Here is a 14,208-nt window from a genome sequence, read left to right as displayed (position 1 = left end):
TTATGGCAGCAGTGGGATTTGAACCCACGCCTCCAAAGAGACTGGAGTCTTAATCCAGTGCCTTAGACCACTCAGCCAAGATACCACATGTCTAACTTAGTTGCGTAGATCATAGTTTATTATTGTACATATTATTTTTAAAGTTTGAGAAGACTCTTGATATTATAATAAACTGTTTTAAAATCTAGGGCAGATGATGAACTTTTCAATTTACCAATATTTATTTTAGCAGCTTAGTGGCCTTAGAACGCTCGGCCATGGTACCACATGGACACTCTTAGCTCACAGATCTGGGTCATATAGCTCAGATTACAGTTAAAACATTTTTTTTAAATCAATACTTAAAAAGAAGTGTCATACCAAAAGTGTTTAAATTATGTACAAAACGTTTTGGAAGGTTAAAAAAAGTACATAAATTGACATAAAATATTAATGAGAAAGGATTTTTTTAATTATTGATTTGCTGTTTAGCAGAGAAAAACACTTTGACATCAATGACTTATTTTTTCTTAGGAAAAATAATTATGGCGGCAGTAGGTTTTGAACCAATGCCTCCAAAGAAACTGGAACCTTAATCCAGCACCTTAGACAGTGCTGAATTTTAGTTCATGCATCAGGATCATATCGACCAGATATTGAGGAGAAAGGACTTTATTATTATTGATTTTCTTATTAGTGGAGAAAATCACTTTGCCATCTCTGACTGATGTTTTATTAGCAAAATCATAATTGCAGCAGTTGGAATTGATCCCATGCCTCAGCAGAGACTGGAGCCTAAGTCCAGCACCTTAGAATGCTTGGCCATGCCACCTCATGCACACTTCTGCCTGAAAGCTCACAGTTCTGGATCATATAGTTGAGATTATAGGGAAAAAAATAGTTGTTTTAAATCAGTACTTGAAAGAAAGTGTCATGTTAAGTGTTTAAAATACAAAAAGTTAAGGAAGTATAAAAAGGTACAAAATTAGCAGACAATATTAATAAGAAATAATTTTTTATATTTGATTTGCTGTTTAATGGAGAAAAACGAATTTGACATCAAAGACTGTCGTTTTCTCTTGAAAAGAATTATGACAGCAGTGGTATTTGAACCCACACCTCCAAAGAGACTGAAGCTTTTTACCAGTGCCTTAGACTGCTCAGCCATGCTTCCACATGCCTAACTTCTCTCCATAGATCATAGTTTATTATTATACATATAATTTTTAAAGTTTGAGAAGACTCTTGAAATTATAAGAAACTGTTTTAAAATCTAGGGCAGATGATGAACTGTTCAAGTTACCAATATTTTATTTTAGCATCTTAGTTGCCTTAGACCGCTCGGCCATGGTACCACATGGACACTCTTAGCTCACAGATCTGGGTCATATAGCTCAGATTACAGTAAAAACATTTTTTTAAATCAATACTTAAAAAGAAGTGTCATACCAAAAGTGTTTAAATTATGTACAAAACGTTTTGGAAGGTTAAAAAAAGTACATAAATTGACATAAAATATTAATGAGAAAGGATTTTTTAAATTATTGATTTGCTGTTTAGCAGAGAAAAACACTTTGATATCAATGACTTATTTTTTCTTAGGAAAAATAATTATGGTGGCAGTAGGTTTTGAACCAATGCCTCCAAAGAAACTGGAACCTTAATCCAGCACCTTAGACAGTGCTGAATTTTATCTCATGCATCTGGATCATATCAACCAGATATTGAGGAGAAAGGACTTTATTATTATTGATTTTCTTATTAGTGGAGAAAATCACTTTGCCATCTCTGACTGATGTTTAATTAGCAAAATCATAATTGCAGCAGTGGGAATTGATCCCATGCCTCAGCAGTGATGAGAGCCTAAGTCCATCACCTTAGAATGCCAGGCCATGCCACCACATGGACACTTCTGACTGAAGGCTCACTGTTCTGGATCATATAGTTGAGATTATAGGAAAAAAAATGTTGTTTAAATCAATACTTGAAAAAAAGTGTCATGTTAAGTGTTTAAAATACAAAAAGTTAAGGAAGTATAAAAAGGTACAAAATTAGCAGACAATATTAATAAGAAATAATTTTTTATATTTGATTTGCTGTTTAGTGGAGAAAAACGAATTTGACATCAATGACTGTCGTTTTCTCTTGAAAAGAATTATGGCAGCAGTGGGATTTGAACCCAGACCTCCGAACAAACTGGAGCCTTAATATAGCGCTTTAGACCGCTCAGCCATGCTACCACATGTCTAACCTCTCTCCGTAGATCATAGTTTATTATTATACATATTATTTTTAAAGTTTGAGAAGACTCTTGAAATTGTAATAAACTGATTTAAAATCTAGGGCAGATGATGAACTTTTCAATTTACCAATATTTTATTTTAGCAGCTTAGTGGCCTTATAACGCTCGACCATGGTACCACATGGACACTCTTAGCTCACAGATCTGGGTCATATAGCTCAGATTACAGTAAAAACATTTTTTTTAATCAATACTTAAAAAGAAGTGTCATACCAAAAGTGTTTAAATTATGTACAAAACGTTTTGGAAGGTTAAAAAAAGTACATAAATTGACATAAAATATTAATGAGAAAGGATTTTTTTAATTATTGATTTGCTGTTTAGCAGAGAAAAACACTTTGACATCAATGACTTATTTTTTCTTAGAAAAAATATTTATGGCGGCAGTAGGTTTTGAACCAATGCCTCCAAAGAAACTGGAACCTTAATCCAGCACCTTAGACAGTGCTGAATTTTAGTTCATGCATCTGGATCATATCGACCAGATATTGAGGAGAAAGGACTTTATTATTATTGATTTTTTTAATAGTGGAGAAAATCACTTTGCCATCTCTGACTGATGTTTTATTAGCAAAATCATAACTGCAGCAGTGGGAATTGATCCCATGCCTCAGCAGAGACTGGAGCCTAAGTCCAGCACCTTAGAATGCTTGGCCATGCCACCTCATGCACACTTCTGCCTGAAAGCTCACAGTTCTGGATCATATAGTTGAGATTTTAGGGAAAAAAATAGTTGTTTTAAATCAGTACTTGAAAGAAAGTGTCATGTTAAGTGTTTAAAATACAAAAAGTTAAGGAAGTATAAAAAGGTACAAAATTAGCAGACAATATTAATAAGAAAGAATTTTTTATATTTGATTTGCTGTTTAGTGGAGAAAAACGAATTTGACATCAAAGACTGTCGTTTTCTCTTGAAAAGAATTATGACAGCAGTGGTATTTGAACCCACACCTCCAAAGAGACTGGAGCTTTTTACCAGTGCCTTAGACTGCTCAGCCATGCTTCCACATGCCTAACTTGTCTCCATAGATCATAGTTTATTATTATACATATCATTTTTAAAGTTTGAGAAGACTCTTGAAATTATAAGAAACTGTTTTAAAATCTAGGGCAGATGATGAACTGTTCAAGTTACCAATATTTTATTTTAGCATCTTAGTGGCCTTAGACCGCTCGGCCATGGTACCACATGGACAATCTTAGCTCACAGATCTGGGTCATATAGCTCAGATTACAGTAAAAACATTTTTTTAAATCAATACTTAAAAAGAAGTGTCATACCAAAAGTGTTTAAATTATGTACAAAACGTTTTGGAAGGTTAAAAAAAGTACATAAATTGACATAAAATATTAATGAGAAAGGATTTTTTAAATTATTGATTTGCTGTTTAGCAGAGAAAAACACTTTGACATCAATGACTTATTTTTTCTTAGGAAAAATAATTATGGCGGCAGTAGGTTTTGAACCAATGCCTCCAAAGAAACTGGAAACTTAATCCAGCACCTTAGACAGTGCTGAATTTTATCTCATGCATCTGGATCATATCAACCAGATATTGAGGAGAAAGGACTTTATTATTATTGATTTTCTTATTAGTGGAGAAAATCACTTTGCCATCTCTGACTGGGCAAGGAAAAGCTGTCTTGTACCTTAGCATTTTTATCCCAAACGAAGGACACTAGAATGAAAATTTTAAAGCCTCCTGTTAGTGCTTCATCTACACGGTATAGCCCTGAATTTTCCAATGCGTAGCTCTTTGCAAAAGAGAGATATTGGCAAGGAAAAGCTGTCTTGTACCTTTGCATTTTTCTCCCAAACGAAGGACACTAGAAAGAAAATTTTAAAGCCTCCTGTTAGGCCATCATCTATACGGCATAGCCCTGAATTTTCCAATGCGCAGCTCTTTGCAAAAGAGAGATATTGGCAAGGAAAAGCTGTCTTGTACCATTGGATTTTTCTACCAAACGAAGGACACTAGACTGAAAATGTTAAAGCCTCCTGTTAGTGCTTCATCTACACGGTATAGCCCTGAATTTTACAATGCGTAGCTCTTTGCAAAAGAGAGATATTGGCAAGGAAAAGCTGTCTTGTACCTTTGCATTTTTCTCCCAAACGAAGGACACTAGAATGAAAATTTTAAAGCCTCCTGTTAGTGCTTCATCTACACGGTATAGCCCTGAATTTTCCAATGCGCAGCTCTTTGCAAAAGAGAGATATTGGCAAGGAAAAGCTGTCTTGTACCTTTGCATTTTTCTCCCAAACGAAGGACACTAGAAAGAAAATTTTAAAGCCTCCTGTTAGGCCATCATCTACACGGCATAGCCCTGAATTTTCCAATGCGCAGCTCTTTGCAAAAGAGAGATATTGGCAAGGAAAAGCTGTCTTGTACCTTAGCATTTTTCTCCCAAACGAAGGACACTAGAATGAAAATTTTAAAGCCTCCTGTTAGTGCTTCATCTACATGGTATAGCCCTGGATTTTCCAATGCGTAGCTCTTTGCAAAAGAGAGATATTGGCAAGGAAAAGCTGTCTTGTACCTTTGCATTTTTCTCCCAAACGAAGGACACTAGAAAGAAAATTTTAAAGCCTCCTGTTAGGCCATCATCTACACGGCATAGCCCTGAATTTTCCAATGCGCAGCTCTTTGCAAAAGAGAGATATTGGCAAGGAAAAGCTGTCTTGTACCTTTGCATTTTTCTCCCAAACGAAGGACACTAGAAAGAAAATTTTAAAGCCTCCTGTTAGGCCATCATCTACACGGCATAGCCCTGAATTTTCCAATGCGCAGCTCTTTGCAAAAGAGAGATATTGGCAAGGAAAAGCTGTCTTGTACCTTTGCATTTTTCTCCCAAACGAAGGACACTAGAAAGAAAATTTTAAAGCCTCCTGTTAGGCCATCATCTACACGGCATAGCCCTGAATTTTCCAATGCGCAGCTCTTTGCAAAAGAGAGATATTGGCAAGGAAAAGCTGTCTTGTACCTTTGCATTTTTCTCCCAAACGAAGGACACTAGAAAGAAAATTTTAAAGCCTCCTGTTAGGCCATCATCTACACGGCATAGCCCTGAATTTTCCAATGCGCAGCTCTTTGCAAAAGAGAGATATTGGCAAGGAAAAGCTGTCTTGTACCATTGGATTTTTCTACCAAACGAAGGACACTAGACTGAAAATTTTAAAGCCTCCTGTTAGTGCTTCATCTACACGGTATAGCCCTGAATTTTACAATGCGTAGCTCTTTGCAAAAGAGAGATATTGGCAAGGAAAAGCTGTCTTGTACCTTTGCATTTTTCTCCCAAACGAAGGACACTAGAATGAAAATTTTAAAGCCTCCTGTTAGTTCTTCATCTACACGGTATAGCCCTGAATTTTCCAATGCGTAGCTCTTTGCAAAAGAGAGATATTGGCAAGGAAAAGCTGTCTTGTACCTTTGCATTTTTCTCCCAAACGAAGGACACTAGAAAGAAAATTTTAAAGCCTCCTGTTAGGCCATCATCTACACGGCATAGCCCTGAATTTTCCAATGCGCAGCTCTTTGCAAAAGAGAGATATTGGCAAGGAAAAGCTGTCTTGTACCATTGGATTTTTCTCCCAAACGAAGGACACTAGAATGAAAATTTTAAAGCCTCCTGTTAGTGCTATATCTACACGGTATAGCCCTGAATTTTCCAATGCGTAGCTCTTTGCAAAAGAGAGATATTGGCAAGGAAAAGCTGTCTTGTACCTTTGCATTTTTCTCGCAAACGAAGGACACTAGAAAGAAAATTTTAAAGCCTCCTGTTAGGCCATCATCTACACGGCATAGCCCTGAATTTTCCAATGCGCAGCTCTTTGCAAAAGAGAGATATTGGCAAGGAAAAGCTGTCTTGTACCTTTGCATTTTTCTCCCAAACGAAGGACACTAGAAAGAAAATTTTAAAGCCTCCTGTTAGGCCATCATCTACACGGCATAGCCCTGAATTTTCCAATGCGCAGCTCTTTGCAAAAGAGAGATATTGGCAAGGAAAAGCTGTCTTGTACCTTTGCATTTTTCTCCCAAACGAAGGACACTAGAAAGAAAATTTTAAAGCATCCTGTTAGGCCATCATCTACACGGCATAGCCCTGAATTTTCCAATGCGCAGCTCTTTGCAAAAGAGAGATATTGGCAAGGAAAAGCTGTCTTGTACCTTTGCATTTTTCTCCCAAACGAAGGACACTAGAAAGAAAATTTTAAAGCCTCCTGTTAGGCCATCATCTACATGGCATAGCCCTGAATTTTCCAATGCGCAGCTCTTTGCAAAAGAGAGATATTGGCAAGGAAAAGCTGTCTTGTACCTTTGCATTTTTCTCCCAAACGAAGGACACTAGAAAGAAAATTTTAAAGCCTCCTGTTAGGCCATCATCTACACGGCATAGCCCTGAATTTTCCAATGCGCAGCTCTTTGCAAAAGAGAGATATTGGCAAGGAAAAGCTGTCTTGTACCATTGGATTTTTCTACCAAACGAAGGACACTAGACTGAAAATTTTAAAGCCTCCTGTTAGTGCTTCATCTACACGGTATAGCCCTGAATTTTACAATGCGTAGCTCTTTGCAAAAGAGAGATATTGGCAAGGAAAAGCTGTCTTGTACCTTTGCATTTTTCTCCCAAACGAAGGACACTAGAATGAAAATTTTAAAGCCTCCTGTTAGTGCTTCATCTACACGGTATAGCCCTGAATTTTCCAATGCGTAGCTCTTTGCAAAAGAGAGATATTGGCAAGGAAAAGCTGTCTTGTACCTTTGCATTTTTCTCCCAAACGAAGGACACTAGAAAGAAAATTTTAAAGGCTCCTGTTAGGCCATCATCTACACGGCATAGCCCTGAATTTTCCAATGCGCAGCTCTTTGCAAAAGAGAGATATTGGCAAGGAAAAGCTGTCTTGTACCATTGGATTTTTCTACCAAACGAAGGACACTAGAATGAAAATTTTAAAGCCTCCTGTTAGTGCTTCATCTACACGGTATAGCCCTGAATTTTCCAATGCGTAGCTCTTTGCAAAAGAGAGATATTGGCAAGGAAAAGCTGTCTTGTACCTTTGCATTTTTCTCCCAAACGAAGGACACTAGAAAGAAAATTTTAAAGCCTCCTGTTAGGCCATCATCTACACGGCATAGCCCTGAATTTTCCAATGCGCAGCTCTTTGCAAAAGAGAGATATTGGCAAGGAAAAGCTGTCTTGTACCATTGGATTTTTCTCCCAAACGAAGGATACTAGAATGAAAATTTTAAAGCCTCCTGTTAGTGCTATATCTACACGGTATAGCCCTGAATTTTCCAATGCGTAGCTCTTTGCAAAAGAGAGATATTGGCAAGGAAAAGCTGTCTTGTACCTTTGCATTTTTCTCGCAAACGAAGGACACTAGAAAGAAAATTTTAAATCCTCCTGTTAGGCCATCATCTACACGGCATAGCCCTGAATTTTCCAATGCGCAGCTCTTTGCAAAAGAGAGATATTGGCAAGGAAAAGCTGTCTTGTACCTTTGCATTTTTCTCGCAAACGAAGGACACTAGAAAGAAAATTTTAAAGCCTCCTGTTAGGCCATCATCTACACGGCATAGCCCTGAATTTTCCAATGCGCAGCTCTTTGCAAAAGAGAGATATTGGCAAGGAAAAGCTGTCTTGTACCTTTGCATTTTTCTCCCAAACGAAGGACACTAGAAAGAAAATTTTAAAGCCTCCTGTTAGGCCATCATCTACACGGCATAGCCCTGAATTTTCCAATGCGCAGCTCTTTGCAAAAGAGAGATATTGGCAAGGAAAAGCTGTCTTGTACCTTTGCATTTTTCTCCCAAACGAAGGACACTAGAAAGAAAATTTTAAAGCCTCCTGTTAGGCCATCATCTACACGGCATAGCCCTGAATTTTCAATGCGCAGCTCTTTGCAAAAGAGAGATATTGGCAAGGAAAAGCTGTCTTGTACCTTTGCATTTTTCTCCCAAACGAAGGACACTAGAAAGAAAATTTTAAAGCCTCCTGTTAGGCCATCATCTACACGGCATAGCCCTGAATTTTCCAATGCGCAGCTCTTTGCAAAAGAGAGATATTGGCAAGGAAAAGCTGTCTTGTACCTTTGCATTTTTCTCCCAAACGAAGGACACTAGAAAGAAAATTTTAAAGCCTCCTGTTAGGCCATCATCTACACGGCATAGCCCTGAATTTTCCAATGCGCAGCTCTTTGCAAAAGAGAGATATTGGCAAGGAAAAGCTGTCTTGTACCATTGGATTTTTCTACCAAACGAAGGACACTAGACTGAAAATTTTAAAGCCTCCTGTTAGTGCTTCATCTACACGGTATAGCCCTGAATTTTACAATGCGTAGCTCTTTGCAAAAGAGAGATATTGGCAAGGAAAAGCTGTCTTGTACCTTTGCATTTTTCTCCCAAACGAAGGACACTAGAAAGAAAATTTTAAAGCCTCCTGTTAGGCCATCATCTACACGGCATAGCCCTGAATTTTCCAATGCGCAGCTCTTTGCAAAAGAGAGATATTGGCAAGGAAAAGCTGTCTTGTACCATTGGATTTTTCTCCCAAACGAAGGACACTAGAATGAAAATTTTAAAGCCTCCTGTTAGTGCTATATCTACACGGTATAGCCCTGAATTTTCCAATGCGTAGCTCTTTGCAAAAGAGAGATTTTGGCAAGGAAAAGCTGTCTTGTACCTTTGCATTTTTCTCGCAAACGAAGGACACTAGAAAGAAAATTTTAAAGCCTCCTGTTAGGCCATCATCTACACGGCATAGCCCTGAATTTTCCAATGCGCAGCTCTTTGCAAAAGAGAGATATTGGCAAGGAAAAGCTGTCTTGTACCTTTGCATTTTTCTCCCAAACGAAGGACACTAGAAAGAAAATTTTAAAGCCTCCTGTTAGGCCATCATCTACACGGCATAGCCCTGAATTTTCCAATGCGCAGCTCTTTGCAAAAGAGAGATATTGGCAAGGAAAAGCTGTCTTGTACCTTTGCATTTTTCTCCCAAACGAAGGACACTAGAAAGAAAATTTTAAAGCATCCTGTTAGGCCATCATCTACACGGAATAGCCCTGAATTTTCCAATGCGCAGCTCTTTGCAAAAGAGAGATATTGGCAAGGAAAAGCTGTCTTGTACCTTTGCATTTTTCTCCCAAACGAAGGACACTAGAAAGAAAATTTTAAAGCCTCCTGTTAGGCCATCATCTACATGGCATAGCCCTGAATTTTCCAATGCGCAGCTTTTTGCAAAAGAGAGATATTGGCAAGGAAAAGTTGTCTTGTACCTTTGCATTTTTCTCCCAAACGAAGGACACTAGAAAGAAAATTTTAAAGCCTCCTGTTAGGCCATCATCTACACGGCATAGCCCTGAATTTTCCAATGCGCAGCTCTTTGCAAAAGAGAGATATTGGCAAGGAAAAGCTGTCTTGTACCATTGGATTTTTCTACCAAACGAAGGACACTAGACTGAAAATTTTAAAGCCTCCTGTTAGTGCTTCATCTACACGGTATAGCCCTGAATTTTACAATGCGTAGCTCTTTGCAAAAGAGAGATATTGGCAAGGAAAAGCTGTCTTGTACCTTTGCATTTTTCTCCCAAACGAAGGACACTAGAATGAAAAATTTAAAGCCTCCTGTTAGTGCTTCATCTACACGGTATAGCCCTGAATTTTCCAATGCGTAGCTCTTTGCAAAAGAGAGATATTGGCAAGGAAAAGCTGTCTTGTACCTTTGCATTTTTCTCCCAAATGAAGGACACTAGAAAGAAAATTTTAAAGGCTCCTGTTAGGCCATCATCTACACGGCATAGCCCTGAATTTTCCAATGCGCAGCTCTTTGCAAAAGAGAGATATTGGCAAGGAAAAGCTGTCTTGTACCATTGGATTTTTCTCCCAAACGAAGGACACTAGAATGAAAATTTTAAAGCCTCCTGTTAGTGCTATATCTACACGGTATAGCCCTGAATTTTCCAATGCGTAGCTCTTTGCAAAAGAGAGATATTGGCAAGGAAAAGCTGTCTTGTACCTTTGCATTTTTCTCGCAAACGAAGGACACTAGAAAGAAAATTTTAAATCCTCCTGTTAGGCCATCATCTACACGGCATAGCCCTGAATTTTCCAATGCGCAGCTCTTTGCAAAAGAGAGATATTGGCAAGGAAAAGCTGTCTTGTACCTTTGCATTTTTCTCCCAAACGAAGGACACTAGAAAGAAAATTTTAAAGCCTCCTGTTAGGCCATCATCTACACGGCATAGCCCTGAATTTTCCAATGCGCAGCTCTTTGCAAAAGAGAGATATTGGCAAGGAAAAGCTGTCTTGTACCTTTGCATTTTTCTCCCAAACGAAGGACACTAGAAAGAAAATTTTAAAGCCTCCTGTTAGGCCATCATCTACACGGCATAGCCCTGAATTTTCCAATGCGCAGCTCTTTGCAAAAGAGAGATATTGGCAAGGAAAAGCTGTCTTGTACCTTTGCATTTTTCTCCCAAACGAAGGACACTAGAAAGAAAATTTTAAAGCCTCCTGTTAGGCCATCATCTACACGGCATAGCCCTGAATTTTCCAATGCGCAGCTCTTTGCAAAAGAGAGATATTGGCAAGGAAAAGCTGTCTTGTACCATTGGATTTTTCTACCAAACGAAGGACACTAGACTGAAAATTTTAAAGCCTTCTGTTAGTGCTTCATCTACACGGTATAGCCCTGAATTTTCCAATGCGTAGCTCTTTGCAAAAGAGAGATATTGGCAAGGAAAAGCTGTCTTGTACCTTTGCATTTTTCTCCCAAACGAAGGACACTAGAAAGAAAATTTTAAAGCCTCCTGTTAGGCCATCATCTACACGGCATAGCCCTGAATTTTCCAATGCGCAGCTCTTTGCAAAAGAGAGATATTGGCAAGGAAAAGCTGTCTTGTACCATTGGATTTTTCTCCCAAACGAAGGACACTAGAATGAAAATTTTAAAGCCTCCTGTTAGTGCTATATCTACACGGTATAGCCCTGAATTTTCCAATGCGTAGCTCTTTGCAAAAGAGAGATATTGGCAAGGAAAAGCTGTCTTGTACCTTTGCATTTTTCTCCCAAACGAAGGACACTAGAAAGAAAATTTTAAAGCCTCCTGTTAGGCCATCATCTACACGGCATAGCCCTGAATTTTCCAATGCGCAGCTCTTTGCAAAAGAGAGATATTGGCAAGGAAAAGCTGTCTTGTACCTTTGCATTTTTCTCCCAAACGAAGGACACTAGAAAGAAAATTTTATAGCCTCCTGTTAGGCCATCATCTACACGGCATAGCCCTGAATTTTCCAATGCGCAGCTCTTTGCAAAAGAGAGATATTGGCAAGGAAAAGCTGTCTTGTACCTTTGCATTTTTCTCCCAAACGAAGGACACTAGAAAGAAAATTTTAAAGCCTCCAGTTAGGCCATCATCTACACGGCATAGCCCTGAATTTTCCAATGCGATGCTCTTTGCAAAAGAGAGATATTGGCAAGGAAAAGCTGTCTTGTACCTTTGCATTTTTCTCCCAAACGAAGGACACTAGAAAGAAAATTTTAAAGCCTCCTGGTAGGCCATCATCTACACGGCATAGCCCTGAATTTTCCAATGCGCAGCTCTTTGCAAAAGAGAGATATTGGCAAGGAAAAGCTGTCTTGTACCATTGGATTTTTCTACCAAACGAAGGACACTAGACTGAAAATTTTAAAGCCTCCTGTTAGTGCTTCATCTACACGGTATAGCCCTGAATTTTACAATGCGTAGCTCTTTGCAAAAGAGAGATATTGGCAAGGAAAAGCTGTCTTGTACCTTTGCATTTTTCTCCCAAACGAAGGACACTAGAATGAAAAATTTAAAGCCTCCTGTTAGTGCTTCATCTACACGGTATAGCCCTGAATTTTCCAATGCGTAGCTCTTTGCAAAAGAGAGATATTGGCAAGGAAAAGCTGTCTTGTACCTTTGCATTTTTCTCCCAAACGAAGGACACTAGAAAGAAAATTTTAAAGGCTCCTGTTAGGCCATCATCTACACGGCATAGCCCTGAATTTTCCAATGCGCAGCTCTTTGCAAAAGAGAGATATTGGCAAGGAAAAGCTGTCTTGTACCATTGGATTTTTCTCCAAAACGAAGGACACTAGAATGAAAATTTTAAAGCCTCCTGTTAGTGCTATATCTACACGGTATAGCCCTGAATTTTCCAATGCGTAGCTCTTTGCAAAAGAGAGATATTGGCAAGGAAAAGCTGTCTTGTACCTTTGCATTTTTCTCGCAAACGAAGGACACTAGAAAGAAAATTTTAAATCCTCCTGTTAGGCCATCATCTACACGGCATAGCCCTGAATTTTCCAATGCGCAGCTCTTTGCAAAAGAGAGATATTGGCAAGGAAAAGCTGTCTTGTACCTTTGCATTTTTCTCCCAAACGAAGGACACTAGAAAGAAAATTTTAAAGCCTCCTGTTAGGCCATCATCTACACGGCATAGCCCTGAATTTTCCAATGCGCAGCTCTTTGCAAAAGAGAGATATTGGCAAGGAAAAGCTGTCTTGTACCTTTGCATTTTTCTCCCAAACGAAGGACACTAGAAAGAAAATTTTAAAGCCTCCTGTTAGGCCATCATCTACACGGCATAGCCCTGAATTTTCCAATGCGCAGCTCTTTGCAAAAGAGAGATATTGGCAAGGAAAAGCTGTCTTGTACCTTTGCATTTTTCTCCCAAACGAAGGACACTAGAAAGAAAATTTTAAAGCCTCCTGTTAGGCCATCATCTACACGGCATAGCCCTGAATTTTCCAATGCGCAGCTCTTTGCAAAAGAGAGATATTGGCAAGGAAAAGCTGTCTTGTACCATTGGATTTTTCTACCAAACGAAGGACACTAGACTGAAAATTTTAAAGCCTTCTGTTAGTGCTTCATCTACACGGTATAGCCCTGAATTTTCCAATGCGTAGCTCTTTGCAAAAGAGAGATATTGGCAAGGAAAAGCTGTCTTGTACCTTTGCATTTTTCTCCCAAACGAAGGACACTAGAAAGAAAATTTTAAAGCCTCCTGTTAGGCCATCATCTACACGGCATAGCCCTGAATTTTCCAATGCGCAGCTCTTTGCAAAAGAGAGATATTGGCAAGGAAAAGCTGTCTTGTACCATTGGATTTTTCTCCCAAACGAAGGACACTAGAATGAAAATTTTAAAGCCTCCTGTTAGTGCTATATCTACACGGTATAGCCCTGAATTTTCCAATGCGTAGCTCTTTGCAAAAGAGAGATATTGGCAAGGAAAAGCTGTCTTGTACCTTTGCATTTTTCTCCCAAACGAAGGACACTAGAAAGAAAATTTTAAAGCCTCCTGTTAGGCCATCATCTACACGGCATAGCCCTGAATTTTCCAATGCGCAGCTCTTTGCAAAAGAGAGATATTGGCAAGGAAAAGCTGTCTTGTACCTTTGCATTTTTCTCCCAAACGAAGGACACTAGAAAGAAAATTTTATAGCCTCCTGTTAGGCCATCATCTACACGGCATAGCCCTGAATTTTCCAATGCGCAGCTCTTTGCAAAAGAGAGATATTGGCAAGGAAAAGCTGTCTTGTACCTTTGCATTTTTCTCCCAAACGAAGGACACTAGAAAGAAAATTTTAAAGCCTCCAGTTAGGCCATCATCTACACGGCATAGCCCTGAATTTTCCAATGCGATGCTCTTTGCAAAAGAGAGATATTGGCAAGGAAAAGCTGTCTTGTACCTTTGCATTTTTCTCCCAAACGAAGGACACTAGAAAGAAAATTTTAAAGCCTCCTGGTAGGCCATCATCTACACGGCATAGCCCTGAATTTTCCAATGCGCAGCTCTTTGCAAAAGAGAGATATTGGCAAGGAAAAGCTGTCTTGTACCATTGGATTTTTCTACCAAACGAAGGACACTAGACTGAAAATTTTAAAGCCTCCTGTTAGTGCTTC

At 38.8% G+C, this 14,208-nt stretch overlaps 1 non-coding gene across 1 annotated transcript; it reads right to left on the bottom strand.

Moving 5' to 3' along the window:
* On the bottom strand, positions 1 to 88 carry TRNAL-AAG (transfer RNA leucine (anticodon AAG)). The gene has a single exon. It is a non-coding gene; the product is annotated as a tRNA-Leu (tRNA).
* Between the last annotated feature and the right edge of the window lie 14,120 nt (positions 89 to 14,208).

The sequence above is a fragment of the Pseudophryne corroboree genome, chromosome 3 (assembly GCF_028390025.1).
Source record: "Pseudophryne corroboree isolate aPseCor3 chromosome 3, aPseCor3.hap2, whole genome shotgun sequence".
NCBI lineage: Eukaryota > Metazoa > Chordata > Amphibia > Anura > Myobatrachidae > Pseudophryne > Pseudophryne corroboree.
The sequence above is the reverse complement of the archived record's forward strand: the minus strand, read 5'-3'. Positions and strand labels throughout refer to the sequence as shown.